We start from the raw sequence: 16,944 nt of genomic DNA, 5'->3' as shown, positions 1-16,944 counted from the left end.
ACAATGAACCCTTAGGAAACAAGCTTAGGATCTCTGATAGGAGGGAGGGAGGCAAAAGATTTATTCCACAATGTAATGGATACAGTCTGGGAAGACAAGTCTGATGTCCCCTAGATATGTAGCCTAGAGTTGCTGGCAGAAACTTCTAGTATCAGAGAAGAAGTAGAAAATCAAAACAAAATAGGATATGCAAAACAGAAAAGTAAAAACAAACTGGTTTGGAGGAAGTGATCAAGCTTCACATGAGTATAGACCTACCCCAAACCCTATCCCTACCCACATTCACCCTGATCTCCCTAGACAACCATTTTTTGAACAGTCTTGGAGGAGGAGTACCATTTTCTAAGAAACCCCTGAGAGGAAACTTTTCACTAGTTCCCTGAAGCAATTAATAAAAGAAAGGCAAGTAGAGCACAGCAACTGCTCACAGACAGTGCCCCAGCTCTTAGTTCAAACCACAGGAAAACAAAAGGAGTGAAAAAAACTTTTAAAGGAAAGTCAAATTTCAGACACAAATAACCAAAAACCCCTTAAAATTTCATAGATGGAATTTGGGAGTTTCTGGGAAAGTAATGAGTAGATTTTGTCAAATCCATTTAATTCAAAGATTATAAAGTATATATATATATATACATCTTAAAATTTTGCTATTTTATCCAAATATATATATATATATATCCCTGAGCTCTGCAGCTCAAGGTGAGCCCTTCCATAAGGCAACTTCCATTTTTCTGATGGTTAATTGGAGATAAAACTCATGAACTTTCCTGCCCAAGCTGGCTTTGTACCACCATCCTCAGATCTCAGCCTCCTGAGTACCTAGGATTACAGGCATGAGTCACTGGCACACAGCTGCAAATACCTTTTTAAAGTGAGAGGGGAGATATTCAAAATTTTAAGGCAAAACAGAGACATAATTTACATACAGCAAAACGTACTTTTTGAACAAAAACAAAAACAATGTATTCTCATAACCTCAATTACATTAATAGAACTAAGAATTAAAAAGCCAAATTATGTAATGAGCCCAATATATTTCTGTTTTTTGGTTTGTTTCACAATGTTTCAGGAGGTAAACTGATTTTTCAAGAAGAAACTCACCTTAGTTCCCGCAGCTGAGAGAGAAAGGTCCCCATGCATCCATGCACACTTAGGACAAAGTGTCTGGTGCCAGTCCAAACTCTGTAACAAGCCTACTTCCTCTAGTTGAATGCATCATGTTATGGGAATTGTAGTTTCTATTGAGGTACAGATCCTTTGAAAGAGTGGAGGGGGGCCGGGGTAAGGCGCTTGAACCCACTTGGCCACTGTTGGTGTTTTTAGTTTGTAAATTCAAGTTTCTTTCCTTTTGCATTGCTGCTGGAAGTGCTCTGAAGTACAGCTTTGCATTCCATAGTCAGAGCCAAAAGGAAGAAGCCCAGTGTCTCTTCTTCAGAGGAACTTGGGAGCTGTAACTTGAAGCAATCTGAGTTGCCAGCCAAAGTCTGCCCTTCCCATCTTACCCCAGTCTGAGGTTGATGATATTTTATGGCCTAATGGAATTGTGCTGCCATTAGCACTTGTTCCTGCAGGTGCAAGAAACTGGCTGAGAATCCTCTGGCTCTCTAGACAAGGGGAGTCTATAGACTGAACCTAGAGATTCTGGTACTCACCCATGTGGCTTTATAAACTTGGTTTTTGTGATTTGAAGCCAATGAATGGTAAACATTCCTTGAATATGTCTTATATAAACATAGTGATCTTCTTTTCACCCTCTGCACTTCCTATGGTGTTTGAAACTTTCAAAATGCACCTGGCACAGATATACTCCAATTATTTTGTCTGTTCTTGACAAATTACAATTTCTCCATTAATATAATTAGTCTATTTTACATCACTTAAAATGAGAGAGACTGGCTGGGCAGGTGGTTCAGTGGTAGAGTGCTTGCTTTGCATGAATGAGACCCTGAGTTTGATTCCTCAGAACCACATAAGCAGGAACAGCTGGCAGTGCACTGTGGCTCAAGTAGTAGAGTGCTAGCTTTGAGTTTAGGAGCTGAGGAACAGTTCCCAGGCTCAGAGTTCAGGCCCCACAACCAACAAAAAAGGAGAGAGAGAGAGAGAGAGACTTCCTATCTATGTATTCCAATTTAATTGTTAAAATATAATTTGAATACAATACAATGACCTTGATATGTGTGCCCTTGTCCTGATACTTGAACTCAAGGTCTGGAAAATGACCATGAAATTATTTGGTTCAATGATAATATTGTACCACTTAAGCCACACCTCCCCTTCCAGCTACTTTGGCTATTTTATTGGAGATTAGTCTCTCAGACATTGTTTTACCAATGGCTTCATTTTGTGATCCATGTAGAGATCCATCATGTGCATCCCAGGGTACTACAAGCAGGCACAGGAGAAAGATTATTATGAGGTTTAGTAGAAGGACCATATTTCCTAGGAGAGGGAGCACATGCATGTGTCTGTCTTCAGGTAGCAACAGGAGCTGGGGGCAGGAAGTTAGGCAGGTACATGCTCAGGTAGGTGTGGGTAGAAGGAGGGAGTGGTCAGCAGTATGGAGGGAACTCTAGGTGTGGGAAGAGCTCAAGTCTTGGTGGAGCTGAGGAGCAAAGGTGGGGATAATATTAACTTTCCTCAGATCTCAGCCTTCTGAGAAGCTAAGATTACAGCCATTAGACATGAGAGCCTAGTTACAATGTCCTCTTTTAAATTCAGATTATATTCTATAGGATGAAATAGAAATAAGATGAAATAGAAAACTTGACAATTTTAAGGCAGATTGTTCAGTCACTAATGTGGATGAGGACAGTCCAAATCCCAAAACACAGAGAAAATATCCCACTTTGAAATTTGTAACACTCCTCATCTTAAGTATTGTGAATATGAACACTTAGGCTATAATAAATTCACTTTACATTTTTCTCTTCTTTTTTGGGGTCTAGTCGTGGGGCCTGAACTCTGGGCCTGGGGGCTGTCCCTCAGTTCTTCAGCTCAAGGCTAGCCCTCTACTACTTGAGACACAGTACCACTTCCGGCTTTTTCTTTTTGCTTATGTGGTGCTGAGGTATCCAACCCAGGGCCTCAGGCATAGCGCTTTACAACTAAGCCACCTTCCCAGCTCCACTTTAATTTTTCAAAGACAGAAAATATTCTTATGATGTAGAAAAACCCAGTAGTAATGTGCAAACACTGCTTTTAAAAGATTCATATTGTGTTTCCTATCAAAAACAACCTCACTGAAGTAAACAGAATAAATTTTCGCTTTTTGTAAATGTCACTGCAAAGTTCATGTATTTTATATTAACAATTACTATTCTGGGTAAATGGGATAAATAAACTGAACGCTGGATAATAGAATTTCCTGTGTCATCAACCAACAAGTATAAGCAAAAGCACATACCTAAATAAGTTGTGGTTTTTTTGCATTTTATGGATCTACATTTTGGGGTGTATTTTCTGTTAATAGTGTTTAGTAACACATAAGGCTTTAGTCTTCTGTGGATTTGTCATTACTGGATACTTTAATGTTCTACTTGATTCAGGAATGTTTCTTCTCCCAAAAGAAGGCTTTATGCTTTTCCAACCCACCTATCATGGTCTGACCAGGAACTTCTAGGGTACAATCACACAGGTTCTTTTCTGACTCTCTCATTTGTCTTCTCTCCTAGCCATGGTTCCAGAATCTTTATTCATTGTCAACAGCAAGAAAGAATGGAAGGATCTCTGATGAGATTCTTTTATTTCTCACTGTTTGACATTCCATTTTATGAACCTAAGGGTGTCCAAGATTGAAGAACAGAAAAAAAAAGATTCAGCTTCAGAAACATGTTTCTAAAAAAGCTAAAGATGGCTTGGAGATTTAGCAGATTATCAAAACTTGCCTTCTAAATTAAGTGCAGGTTTGCTTTAGTTTGTTTCTCATTTTTGAATGTCAGGACAAAGTCGTTCCACTTGTTATGTGATTCAATGACACCTAGGAGGTAACTTCTCATGGAAGTAAAGGTTGGCTAGAAACTGGTCAGACATCACATCCTCATACACAACATTAGACTATCCTAATGAAATTTTACTGGATTTGCTGAAATACTGTGTTCAAACATAACTTTGATTGCTGTACAGGCCTGAGTGTGTTATAAGTACTTCAATTGTCCCTGTAAATACTCTTGGACTGCTTTGTGGTATTTGTCTTTCTTGAAACTTAGGCTGTATTTTTGATGGTATTTATAGAAATCTCTGTTTTTCTCTAAGGTACGTACAAGTGTAGAAGTGCTGGACCATATTTCTATGTAATTGTATATTTAGTTCTTTTTAGGACTCTTTGTGCCATCTTTGATACTTTTACATACCTGAGAGAAATGCATCAAGGTTCACATTGTTGTCACAACTTTCCTAGCTTTTGTTGGAGTTTGGAAGGATTTTTGGGGTTTGGTTTAAAACTATGGCCATACTAACATGTGTAAAATAGTTATTTTATTGTAATTTTGATTTGGATTATTCTCATGACAATTGATACTACTTTTATATTTTAATCAGCTATTTGTGTTTGTCCATTTTAGAAACGTCTCTTCAATCTTTTTCCTATTTTAAAATTAGATTTTGTTGTGTGGGGTTACTTGTAGGATTTTCTTTATATTTTCTAATTCAGATTTGTTAGGAATCTATTTAAAGACATATGCAAATATTTTCTCCTACCATGCTTTTGCTTCTTGGTTGATAGTTCTTTTCATTATACAAGATTTTGATTATGTGCACTTAATCTTGTTTGTTTGTTTTTTTGGTTTTGTATTTATTTTTTAATTTTTACTTATGATTTATTTTCTTGGCTTTGTTTTGTTTTCTTTTTTTGGTCAGTTCTGGGGCCTGAACTCTGGGCCTGGGTGCTATCCCTCAGCTATTCAGCTCAAGGCTAGCACTCTACCACTTAAGCCACAGCACCCACTTCCGACTTTTTCTACTTATGTGGTGCTGAGTAATGGAACCCAGGGCCACCATCCCAACCCTTATTCATTAATTTATTTATTGTCAGTCATGGGGCTTGAAATCTGGGTCTGAGCTTGTGCCTCAGCCCATCAGTTCAAGCCTAGCACTCTACCACATGGGCCACTGCACCACTTCTGGCTTTCTGGTGTTTCATTGGAGATAAGATTTCACAGGTTTTCCAGCCCAGGCTGGCTTTGAACCATGATCCTCAGATCTGGTTCTCCTGAGCAGTTAGGATTCTAGTTGTGAGCCACCAGAGCCTGGCATTTGTTTGTCTCTTTGTTGCATGAGTCACTTTTGGTGTCTTATTTAAGATTTACTGTCAAATCTAATGCCATAAGGCTTTCTTCCTCTCCTGTTTTCTCCTCCTCCTTTCCCTTTCCCTCTTTTTCCTTTCTCTCCGCTACTCTCTTGTCTCCTCTTCTTCCATCTTTTTCCTGACCTTTGGCTTCCCTTCTCTCCCTCCTCCACTCATTTTCTTTTCTCTTTATGTCTGAGATGAAGACTTGCCAGTTTTCACAACAATTAGGTTTCTAATTTAGAAACACATGTAATACACATACCTCAGACTCCACCATGGCTTTCTAGAGCTACTATTGGAGCTTGAACTGCAGGTCTCACAGACAGTCAGCTTCCTCACTCACTGTTGGCACTATCACTTGAGCCTTACCTCTAACCTGTTCATTAGCTGCTTAATTTGAGTTGTCTATCTAGGCTGACTTCCAGACCTCAGTTTCCTCCTTAATAGTTAGGGTAAAATGACAGTCTTGAGCCAGAAGTGCTTGTCTTGTTTTTTTATTACCTCAACATTTAACATTAACACTTAATTGGATACCACAATGAAAGGATTATTGTTACTGGTTTATGTAGAGTTAATATTCAACCTAAACTGAAATAGTTTATCTTGCAAATTGAGTGCTGTGTTAGATTTCTAAAAATTGCAACTGTTCTTCTAACTGTGGTAGATTTTCATCACCAAGCAAATCGTTTATGCTGCAGGTATTGTTTTATTATTAATGTAATTTAATATTATTATGGAGATGATGCATACAGAAATTAATAAATTCTTTTCATACAGTATCTTCCATTCCTTCACTCTCTCCCAATCCCTCCCTCCTGTCTCTACTCCTGAGTTGTATACTATATTCTCATCACCCTATTTCCCTCAAATTCTATGGCTCTACCACACCCTCCAGAAGATATTCAAGTGAATACACCATACATAATTCAAAGCACTTTTTATGATTTTACAACTGACCTAAGACAGTTGCTCCCTTTAATATTCTATACATTATAGTAATAGCATACATTTGATACAGATCTATTCTAGTTTCCATCTGTTTTACTGCTAGCTTATGAGAAATATATTATTGAATTTTATTGTGTTTATAACAGATTCCTTTCTCATACTGATTTCTCGACAATTTGTCTTCAGATCTATTCTCAGTGTGTCTGTCTTGGTAAATATAACACCATTGTGCTTTATAAAGAGCATTTAGGTAAAGATAATGCCTTCCACATCTTGTCTGTTTGTTTAGTCATTAAGAGGAGTATTAGAGGCCGGGCACCAATGGCTACCACCTGTAATCCTAGCTACTCAGGAGGCTGAGATATGAGGATCACACTTCAAAGCCAGCATGGGCAGGAAGTCCATGAGACACTTGTTTCCAATAAAGCACTAGAAAACCGGAGGTGTCGCTGTGTCTTAGGGGGTAGATCACTCGCCTTGATCTCAAGAGCTGAGGGATAGTACCCAAGCCCCAAGTTCAAGCCCCACGGCCGACAAAATAAAAGTGGAGTACCAGTTCTCCAATCATAATGATAGATTAAAGAAATCATCATTCTTTGGCCTTTTAACCATGTCTTTGTAGACTTTACTTTTCAGCATAAAATTTTTATTATACAGATTTATGATATACCTGTTATTACCAATGCTCTGTATCTGTGGTAACACAGTTTGTGCTGATGTTTATTTCCTCTCATATTATCAGTATTTGTATTTTTCATTATTGATTTTTGCTTAGGGTATCCTTATATTGATTCATTTTGATTTCTTGATAATTAATGTATATCTCTTGAATAGCTTATTGAGATTTATGAGTGTATTTTCTTCTGTTCAAATCATACAGAACCTGATATATTTACTATTTTTACATTACAATATAAACATGGTTTCATTTTAGTAATTACTTTGCTATTTTTTTGTTTGTCTCATCTGATACTTCTTTCTCAGTTTGCTTTCATGTAACCTGCACACAGCCTACGATACAGTGCAAATCACCTGTTATATAATCTCCAGGCAATCTTCTATACACTGTAAATCACTTCTGATACCTACTACAATTTAAATCCTACTACATAGTTGTTATACTGCATTGTTATTAGGATAATGCCAGTTTTTTCAAAGACTTCATGTTTACTATAGGTGGCATATTTTTCAAGTATTTTGGTTCTATGGTTTGTTGAATCTGTGAAACAAACAAATAGGTAAGGCCTAATAAACTCCTATGAAAATGCTAGTACAGGGGCTGCAAGGTGGCTCAGTGGTACATTGCTTGCCTTGCATACATGAAGCACTGAGTTCCATTCCTCAGCAACACTTCAGCAGAAAATGCATTGTGACTTATCACCAATTAAATGGCAGAAAGCTAGAAGTGACATTCTGGCTGGAAGTGGTAGCATGCTAGCGTTTAGTGAAAAGCTTAGGGAATATGCCAGGCCCTCCCTGAGTTCAAACCCCACAGCCAACAATTAAAAGGAAAAAGAAACAATCCCAAACAAATAAAAACCTCATTACTTACTCATGGCCTTTGTTCCTCTTTTTCTTTCTATGTGTAACTGAATACTTCATGTCATTCCATTTTCAACTTTCTTTCACATTGGAGGTTGAACCTTGGGACTTGCACATGGAAGGTGGATGCTACATACCAACCTATTGTTTCTTCTTTTAACATAATAAAAGTCTGCTTATAGGACAGGGAATTTGGCTAAGTGGTACAGTGCTTGCATCGCAGGAATGAGGAGCTGGGTTCTATTCCTTAGGTCCACATACACAGAAAAAGCCAGAAGTGGTGCTGTGGCTCAAGTGGTAGAGTGCTACCCTTAAGCAAAAGCAACTCAGGGACTGCACCTGAGCCCTGAGATCAAGCCCAAAGACCTGCAAAACAAAAAGTCTGCACATATAAATTAGTCAATGCTTCCTTTGCAATCTAAAAGATATTATTTCCAATCACTTTAGATCACTTTCAACAGTATTGTCTTCCTTTCCAGTGAGTGCAGGGACCACACACAGAACAGACCTTATGCCTCTGCTGTCACTTATAAACTAGCTGTTGTACAACAGTAAGAATCAAAAGATACATTTCTGCCCTTATTATTTTGAACATAATGGAATTTGTAAGGTTAGGTAAAAATTAGTGAAGGAAACCCTTCCTTTTCACTTATTTTTGTGATTCTCATGGATATATCTTGTACACTCAAGTCCCACACTTGTCATTTGAGTTCTCTCTAAACTACTTTTCAAATTGTTTTCTTCTTAGGACATACACATACACACAAATGCTCAAGAATTTTTACTAGGTCATCTAACAATTGTTTTATTACCAATTCTTCTTATCCACAAGCAATTGTATCATCTACCTAGGACAAGACTATTACATTAGGCCACTAACTTCTCTTACAGGTCTCTGTGTCAACAGTCACCCTGCAGGAAACACCTGCACACCTTGGCCCATGGTGCAGGGGCCATGCTGTGTTGGTGGTGGACTGATGGGGAGCACATACCCTGCTCTGGGCAGCTCACTCCTGTCCCATGGTTTGCTGTTGCATAAAGATTTTGGCACTGTCCTCCTCTCCTCAGCTGGCTTCTTACCAAACTTTTCTTTTGTGTACCTTCCATTTTGAGTTCTGGCATAGACCATGAGCCCAACCAACTTTCACTACACCAGATGAAGTCTCCACTTCAAACTTTTGGTAACAAATATTTAAGTTAAAATATTCATATACAGTTTTGGCTGGTTTTGTTCAGACTCCATATACAAGTGAGGCAAAAGATGGTTGGCTGTGGATGCTCCAGGTAGTCATCTACTCAAAGTACTGAGACCTCTATAACAGGGACTTCATACAAGGGTGTAAGTGATCCAGAAAAATGAAAGACAATTTTCAAAGAACTTCTCAATTCATTGAGGGAACAGAAAAAATGTACACTTAATGTTAAGCTAATTATGAGAGGAAAAATGACCTAGAGCTGGACAAACATAAAGATATAAGTGCTCAAGGTAATGCAAGGGGGCCTTGGGTGGTCCCTGAGGGTCTAGTGAAAATCCTATGATAGCCTTGTTCAGTACCCCGTGTGTTCTGTATCCCAGCTTCTGTCCCTTCCAGTCACTCTGAGGTGCATCATTCCAGGTTAACCTGAGGAAGAAACAAGGGCTCTCCTAACATCTTGTTCTATCATTGGGATCAAGATTGATTGGGAATTGGAGATTCTTGGATAAATACTTAGAACTCTGGAGAGCAGACTCTTCAGGGTCCTGACTTTGAATCATATTAACTGCCCCTGCTGATGATATCAGAATTTTCTCTAAAATAAATATGACTTTATTTGTATATTTTATCCAGTAACATTCACTGAATGGCTATTGAAAATAATCTAATTTAGAGCTGAAATCTTCATACAAAAGCAGAACTCTTCTAAAGCCTAATTTTGAAAAGGGCTACAGGATGAACCGTGTGGTAGGACCCTTGACATTCTGAAAACTTATGTAAGTTAACCCACTCTTCGTGATTGTGTCTAGGGTGAATATGTACCTAAGTCATGGTTTACCACTTCTCTTCTGAGGACATAGCTTTTAGAATGAGCTGAAACTAAATATCCTGTCATTCACCCCTGGGAGTGGCCTTGAAATAAAGTGCAATCAGAAAGGGAAAAACAACAAAAATGCTTAAACACATCTGAAGAGCTCAGATTGAAAAGAGGTTTTCTCCTACATCTATGTGCACACAGCACAAGATCACAGTCTTCTCATTCAAATATATTGGTATTCTGGGACCTTAAATCATCACTACTTGATACTTCTTTTCTTATGATACTGTTTCAAGTATACTGAAATATTTGGCCACATTTTATATGTTGAGATCTCTCTTTGAAGGTCTCATTCCCCACTTTACTGACGTGGACCACATTGTCCTGCATAGTATCTTGAACCTCTACAAGGACTTATGAACTAGTCAGAAACATAAAGGTATGTGCATGTGGATTCACTTGACAAAAGAAACCAAAATATTCGTACAATCTATCATTACCCTGGCTTATAAGACATTTCAATATCAACCTCAATTGAGGACAATGACTATACCCTATCAAGGACTTTAGGCTTAAACAAGAATGGTAACTTTTCTGCACAAGGGCCAAAAACCCATTTTCCAAAATATCTTCCCTGGCCTTGGAGTGCTTTCTACTCAGGGCCTGGGTACTGTCCCTGAGCTTTGGTAATAAAGGAATAAAAGTGTTGACAGTCTATCAACTTCATTCACAGCATTACTTGTGGGAAATTTGGTGATAATTGGCCATAACACTTTTACAGCTATTCCTACCTAGTTTGCCTTTCAATTGTGATCTTTAAACCTCATGCTCTTGAGCAAGTAAGAATCCTGATGTGAAGCAACAGTGCCCTGTTAGATCAGGAGATCTTAATTACTTGATCCAAACAGGACTAATGGTGTCCACATAACAGGATATAAAATTCATAACATCATATAGCCATATGCAAAGGTCCTTTTGCAATCACTTGGTAAAGGACTGTTTACCTATCATTGGCTAAACCACACCCAAATTCTTCTACTAAATATTTGGAAGAATGTATTGGTTACACGTATCTTATTATTGGTTCTCAGGTTGAATTCAGGGGCAAAAATTTGTGAGGCTTCCTTTACCTTCTATGCCAGGTGCCCTTTTGTATCAGTGATTTTTCACATTAGGGTCTTGCATCTCTGCCTGGGCCTTTCAACACACTAATTTTATAATTACATATCACAAGTAGCAAAAAAGATAGGCACATATAACCAGAGCCATGCTTTTATTGGCTAAGATACCATTTGCATGGAGCTTTTGCACGGGATGGCCTACAAAGCTATCTAATTTCAGCTTCCTGAATAGTTAGGATTCCACACATGAGGGAGTGTAATTGCTCATTTTTAATTGCTGGTCTGAAATTAAAAGAGGAAAGGGTACTTTACCAAGTCAGTGAACATTAAGTCCCTTAAATTCTGAATTCAAGCAAAGTTTTGGCCAAATGATAATAACAAAAATAATTCAAAACATTAATAAAATATGTTATCATCAGGCATACTTTTAATGAATGTGGTATTTTGGTTCATAATTTGAGGTATATAACAGGCCTAGGTAGGACTCCAGTCTGTGAACCATCCCTTCTCAGAAAGCATACAGTTTGTAAACATGGGAGTTGAGAGATTTCCAAATGGATAGTGTGTGGGGGGGGGGGAGGGTACAAATATGAAGGCCAAGGGCACAGGTGCCTTCCAATGCCATTTTTTTTACTAGGCCTCTGTAGATAAGCAGAAGGGTTGGGCTTGGAAGGTCGCTCAGTGTTAGAGCACGTGCCATGCATGCATGAGGTCCTGGGTTCGATTCCCCAGCACCACATAAGCAAAAAGAAAAAAAAAGCTGGAAGTGGCACTGTGGCTCAAGTGGTAGAGTGCAAGCCTTGAGCTGAAGAGCTGAGGGACAGCACCCAGGCCCAGAGTTCAGGCCACAAGACCAGACCTCTCACCCCAAAAAAGAAGAATGGTGAACAGTGTGATGGAAGGGGTTAAGCGAGCAACTAGCTAAATCTTGCAATGTGAAGTCCACTGTCCTTATCTTGTAAATGGAATCATAGGCAGGATTTAAGGATTCCTTTTTTTATTATGAAAATACTGTAAAGAAGAGTTATTATTTTTAAACAATTGAAATAAATACTGAAATTCTTGAAGCCACAGGAAGCCTGAGCTGAAGCACTGAAGGAAACCTCCTGTTCACAGAGACAGATTTCATCAGAACAGCCCACAGGGCTCATGCTTTGATTCCTAGCTTTTATGGAGGCCAAGATGAGAGAATCTCCTTTGAAGCCAGCTCTGGCTGGCTTCAACTCAGTTCCTGAGTTCAAAACCTCATATTGGCACAAAAACATTCCTTCATGAATGTGTGAAAGTATTGCTCTTCATGTAACCAAACAGCTCTGGACATATCTAGAATGACTGGCTTATATAGGATCAGGAGCCTTGGTCTTGGGTTATTAATTAAGCACTTTCTGATGTAACAGAAATTTCTTCTAAATGCCTCCAGGATATCTTTAATTACATAAATATACAGTGGCATCTATCTTGGCTCTAGAAATTCTGTTAGGTCAACCTTTATGTTTCTGTAAAAGAAGACAGTATATTTGTTGGAAGCTACATTATGGTAGATGGAATATTGGAGTCTATTACACAGCTAGCAGTCTGCAAGCAGCCTGTTGTAACAAAGACTTGCAGTCCAAAAATACACTTAGACAGCTTGGAAATAGGACAGAAGGTTGGGGGAGGAGAATAAAACCAGCAATGAGAAACCAATCAGCACCAAGAGAGTGCTGAATTGGGACACTATGATGACCAGAGACAAGCCAGGAGACAGCACACAGGACATGATTACAGAGATATGTGGCATGGCATCTGATGCCACTGCTGGGCCAGCCTAAGTAGGGCCTAAGCAGGAGGCAGGTCTACAGGAAATTCCCAGTACCAGGCACTGGACTATCACTTTGAGTAACATATCAGCCAAATGCCCATGCCTGCTTGCAGGGATCCAGCCACACCTATCAGTTGGGTGGTAAGTGATGGATGGGGCATTTCTTTCCCCCTGCATGAAAACAAGATGCCAGACCCCACCATCCACCATCTGGCCAATAGGGCACCAGCCACACCTGACCTCCTTACTAAATATTACTGTATTATTAAATCAATTTATAAAATGTTACATCCTCTTTATCGTTTTGTAACATTCAAAAATTTGCTTTTTTTAAAAGCCATTTTTCTTGAGGCCCACCTCTGAAAGAATAATTCTCACATTCACCAAAAATTAAACATTCTTCTTTTGAATAGTTCATTTCTTCCTTCTCCTCACTCCTTCGCTTCCTCTTTCCCTCTCTCACTTCCCTCCTTCCTTCCTTCCTTCCTCTCAGGGCCTAGAAGTGATGCTGTAGCTCAAATGGCAGATGATTTTATTATTTTGTTAACTTCAATTTTTGTGAGAGATTGATCAATATATTTGTGTGCTTGATTATTTCTCCTAATGTCATATCTACTTTGGCCTTCTATGAGATAACACAGATACGACACATCTTCCACACTGGTGTTTTATTATAGCTCACTCAGCAGAACAACTAAATGGGCTAAGAGTGAATCAATCACAAGTTGTTCATCAACAGTGATTAATTAAAGAAATGTGCAAGCACTGAAGACACTTTGGGGTTCTCCCCTAAGACAAAATGCAGAGATTCTAGTCTTTATTAATCTATCATATTTTTTAAATATATATTTTATTGTAAAGCTACTGCATCGATTGGTTATACCATTATATGAGTTAGGTCATTAATACATTTTCTATCGAGCATTGTTACCCCTCCAAGAAAGACCTTATTATTGTTATTACTTTTTCTAGAAAAGTTTTCCATTTTTTCTACATATGCTTTTTCTCCTCTTTGTGTGTGAGGGTGTGTGTGTGTGTGTTTGTGTGTGTTTTGTGTGTTCTGTGATGAACCCTGAGCTGTGTCTTGTAGTTCGAGGACTCCACATCTTCAATATCATAAGGTCTCTATCCTGTATTGGTTCTGTATTGCAATTTCAATTTTCTTACAGATCAAAGACTTTCCCATTTGGTACAATCCTAAGTTATTTCATTTGTGTGAGTGAACTTACATGTGTTAAGCTGTGACCTCCAGGTCTTTCCACATTGGTCGCATTCATAAGGTTTCTCTCCTTGTGTTCTGTGATGGATGTTAAGTTGTGCCTTTCAGGTGAAAGAATTTCCATGCCTGCTACATATATAACATTTCTCTCTGGTGGGTTTTTTTCTGATGGACAGAAAGGTGTATGTTCTGGATGAAAGACTTTCCACATAGGTTACATTCATAAAATTTCTCTCCTGTGTGTGCTCTCTGGTGGATAGTAAGTTGGAGCTTCTGGCTGAAAATCTTTCTGCAAATACGACATTTGTAAGGTTTCTTTCCTGTGTGTTTTCTGATGGACAGTGAGGTTTGACTTCCAGGTGAAAGTCATTCCACACATGTTACATTCATAAGGTTTCTTTCCTGTGTGTATTATCTGATGGACATTGATGCTTGACTTCCAAGACAAGGACTTTCCACACATGTTACATTAATAAGGTCTCTCTAATGTGTGTGTTTTCTGGTGCACAGTAAGGTTTCTTTTATGGGTGAAAGACTTTCAACACAAGTTAAATTCATAAGGTTTCTCTCTAGTATGTGTTCTCTGGTGGCGAGTAAGCATTGATTTCTGGGTGAAAGACTTTCCACACATCTTACATTCATAAGGTTTCTCTCCTGTGTGTGTTCTCTGGTGCAGAATAAGATATTCCTTGCAGGAGAAAGACATTCCACACATGTTACATTCAAAAGGTTTCTCTTTTGTGTGTGTTCTCTGGTGGCGAGTAAGCTTTGATTTCTCAGTGAAAGACTTTTGACACATGTTACATTCATAAGGTTTCTCTCTTGTGTGTGTTCTCTGGTGGCGAGTAAGCTTTGATTTCTGGGTGAAAGACTTTCCACACTTGTTACATTCATAAAGTTTCTCTCCTGTGTGTGTTCTCTGGTGGAGAGTAAGATATGCCTTCCAGGAGAAAGACTTTCCACAAATGTTACATTCAAAAGGTTTCTCTTTTGTGTGTATTCTCTGGTGGACAGTAAGGTGTGTCTTCCAGGTGAAAGACTTTCCACACATGTTACATTCATAAGGTTTCTCTCCTGTGTGTGTTCTCTGGTGTCTAGTAAGATATGCCTTGCATATGAAAGATTTTCCACAAATGTTACATTCAAAAGGTTTCTCTTTTGTGTGTGTTCTCTGGTGGACAGTAAGCTTTGATTTCTGGGTGAAAGACTTTTGACACATGTTACATTCATAAGGTTTCTCTCCTGTGTGTGTCCTCTGAGGGACAACTGGGTGTTTCTTCTCAGTGAAAGACTTTTCACACTGTTTTCGTTCGTCAACTACAGAAGACACATGAGGACTATATGCAGCACACATCTTACCAGGTTCACTGAAAACACCCATGCTCTGACAGCCAGTGACCTTTTCTATCCTCATCCCTAAGGAGTTCCCATTATTCTTAATCAGTTCTGACTTCTGTATGGAGCTCAAATGAAAACATCTTATAAGTCTCACTTTTTCTTCCCCTGGGTTACAATTCATGACTGCTACTTCAGAGAGATATTTATTGTGATGTTCCTGGCAGGTGCTAATCACATCCTCCATTTCTGGGACATCTAAAGTGAATAATAGAAAAGTAAACAAAAACATAAATGAGATCCATAAATTCCTTAATGTAAAGATATTTCCTCACATTCTGTTACAATATTTTCAAATATCAAAGCATTGCTTTATGCAGAATATATATACAATGTAGTAATTAAGAAAGTAGTACTGACATTTTACAATGGAAAATAATGTTTTTCTGTATTTCAGATTTTTATATTTTTCTTAAGGAAATATTTACTCAAATTATTCATCTCCATACTCTTAATGCTTCCATTCTGAATCTCCCTCTATGCCCAGCACCACTGATAAGAAATTGTCCTGATCCTATTTTCCTCCTACCTGCAAAATACTAGTTTAAAATAAAATGAGATCTCCTTACTATATTTCTTATTGTCTTTTTCTCTCTATGAATGACTTCTCTACTGCTGCGGACCGGGTTCTGTCGGGACGACGGAGGATACCTAGGGGAGGAACCTGGAATAGGATGGGGAGATGGCAAACAGACAACTCACACACATTAGGAGTGGATGCTGAGTGCTGAGTGCGATTTAATGCAGAGGATAACAAACTTTTATAACAGAAGTCTTCATAAGAAAGGGGCAAAAGGTTACACAATCTTGCTGCAAGGCTTTGTTCTTGGATGGTCACCAGCTGGTCGCCTGAAAGGGCAAAAGTTTACACAATCTTGCTGCAGGGCTTCATTCTTAGGTGGTCACCAGCTGGTGGCCTGAAAGGCACTTGTTTCCGGCTTATCTCTAAGAAATATAATGGGTTTCGACGTTTGTCACCAACTAACCATTACCTTATTTCTATAGAGGCCTTAATTATCCCATAAGATTTTTCCTGTTCCTTCTTTAATAGTAAGGTCACGGAGGCCTAGATCTAGCAAGTCTCAGTAAATGAGAGTACCAGGAAGTTCTTTCTCCTAAGTAGTTATCTCAGCAATTGCCATACATTCCTTCTGTTCTAGCCGCGCCTACAGCTTCTTGTAAATTTCTTACAATTCCTTCTGCTGGAGTGACTTTGTGAAACCCCCAATACTTTTATATTTGCTTATAACTTGTCTACTAGCCTTCATAAGAGGGGTTGCAGGGTAGCACTTAACTCTGGTGAGTTAGTCATATTTTTGAGACATTCATCAGATATTGGAGTCGTCAACACTCTTAAGAAAGAGCTTTGAATAAGGGAACATTGACAAAGAGTAAGCACAATGAGCAGCAGAAACAGTAAAAGATTAATAGGCACTCTTATACAGTGAGGAAAAGAAAGGCAGAAACACATCTTTCCCAGGGGCTTGCCAGCCTTTTTCCAGGAGTAGGCCTTTTAGAAGCCCTATTCTCCGAGGTAGACTTCAGTGAAGTCCCAAAACTTGGAGATAGGTTTCTGTAAAGCCCCATTCTCTGAGGTAGACTTCAGTGAAGTCCCAAAACT

The 16,944-nt window shown here is 38.7% G+C and overlaps 1 pseudogene; it reads right to left on the bottom strand.

Moving 5' to 3' along the window:
• Nucleotides 1-14,171: 14,171 nt before the first annotated feature.
• Nucleotides 14,172-15,342, bottom strand: LOC122123299 (annotated as a pseudogene).
• Nucleotides 15,343-16,944: the final 1,602 nt, after the last annotated feature.

Source organism: Dipodomys spectabilis, unplaced genomic scaffold, assembly GCF_019054845.1.
Source record: "Dipodomys spectabilis isolate Male_0828 unplaced genomic scaffold, ASM1905484v1 ptg000227l, whole genome shotgun sequence".
NCBI classification, from domain to species: domain Eukaryota; kingdom Metazoa; phylum Chordata; class Mammalia; order Rodentia; family Heteromyidae; genus Dipodomys; species Dipodomys spectabilis.
Note: the sequence above shows the minus strand (reverse complement) of the source record. Positions and strands in the feature narration are given on the sequence as shown.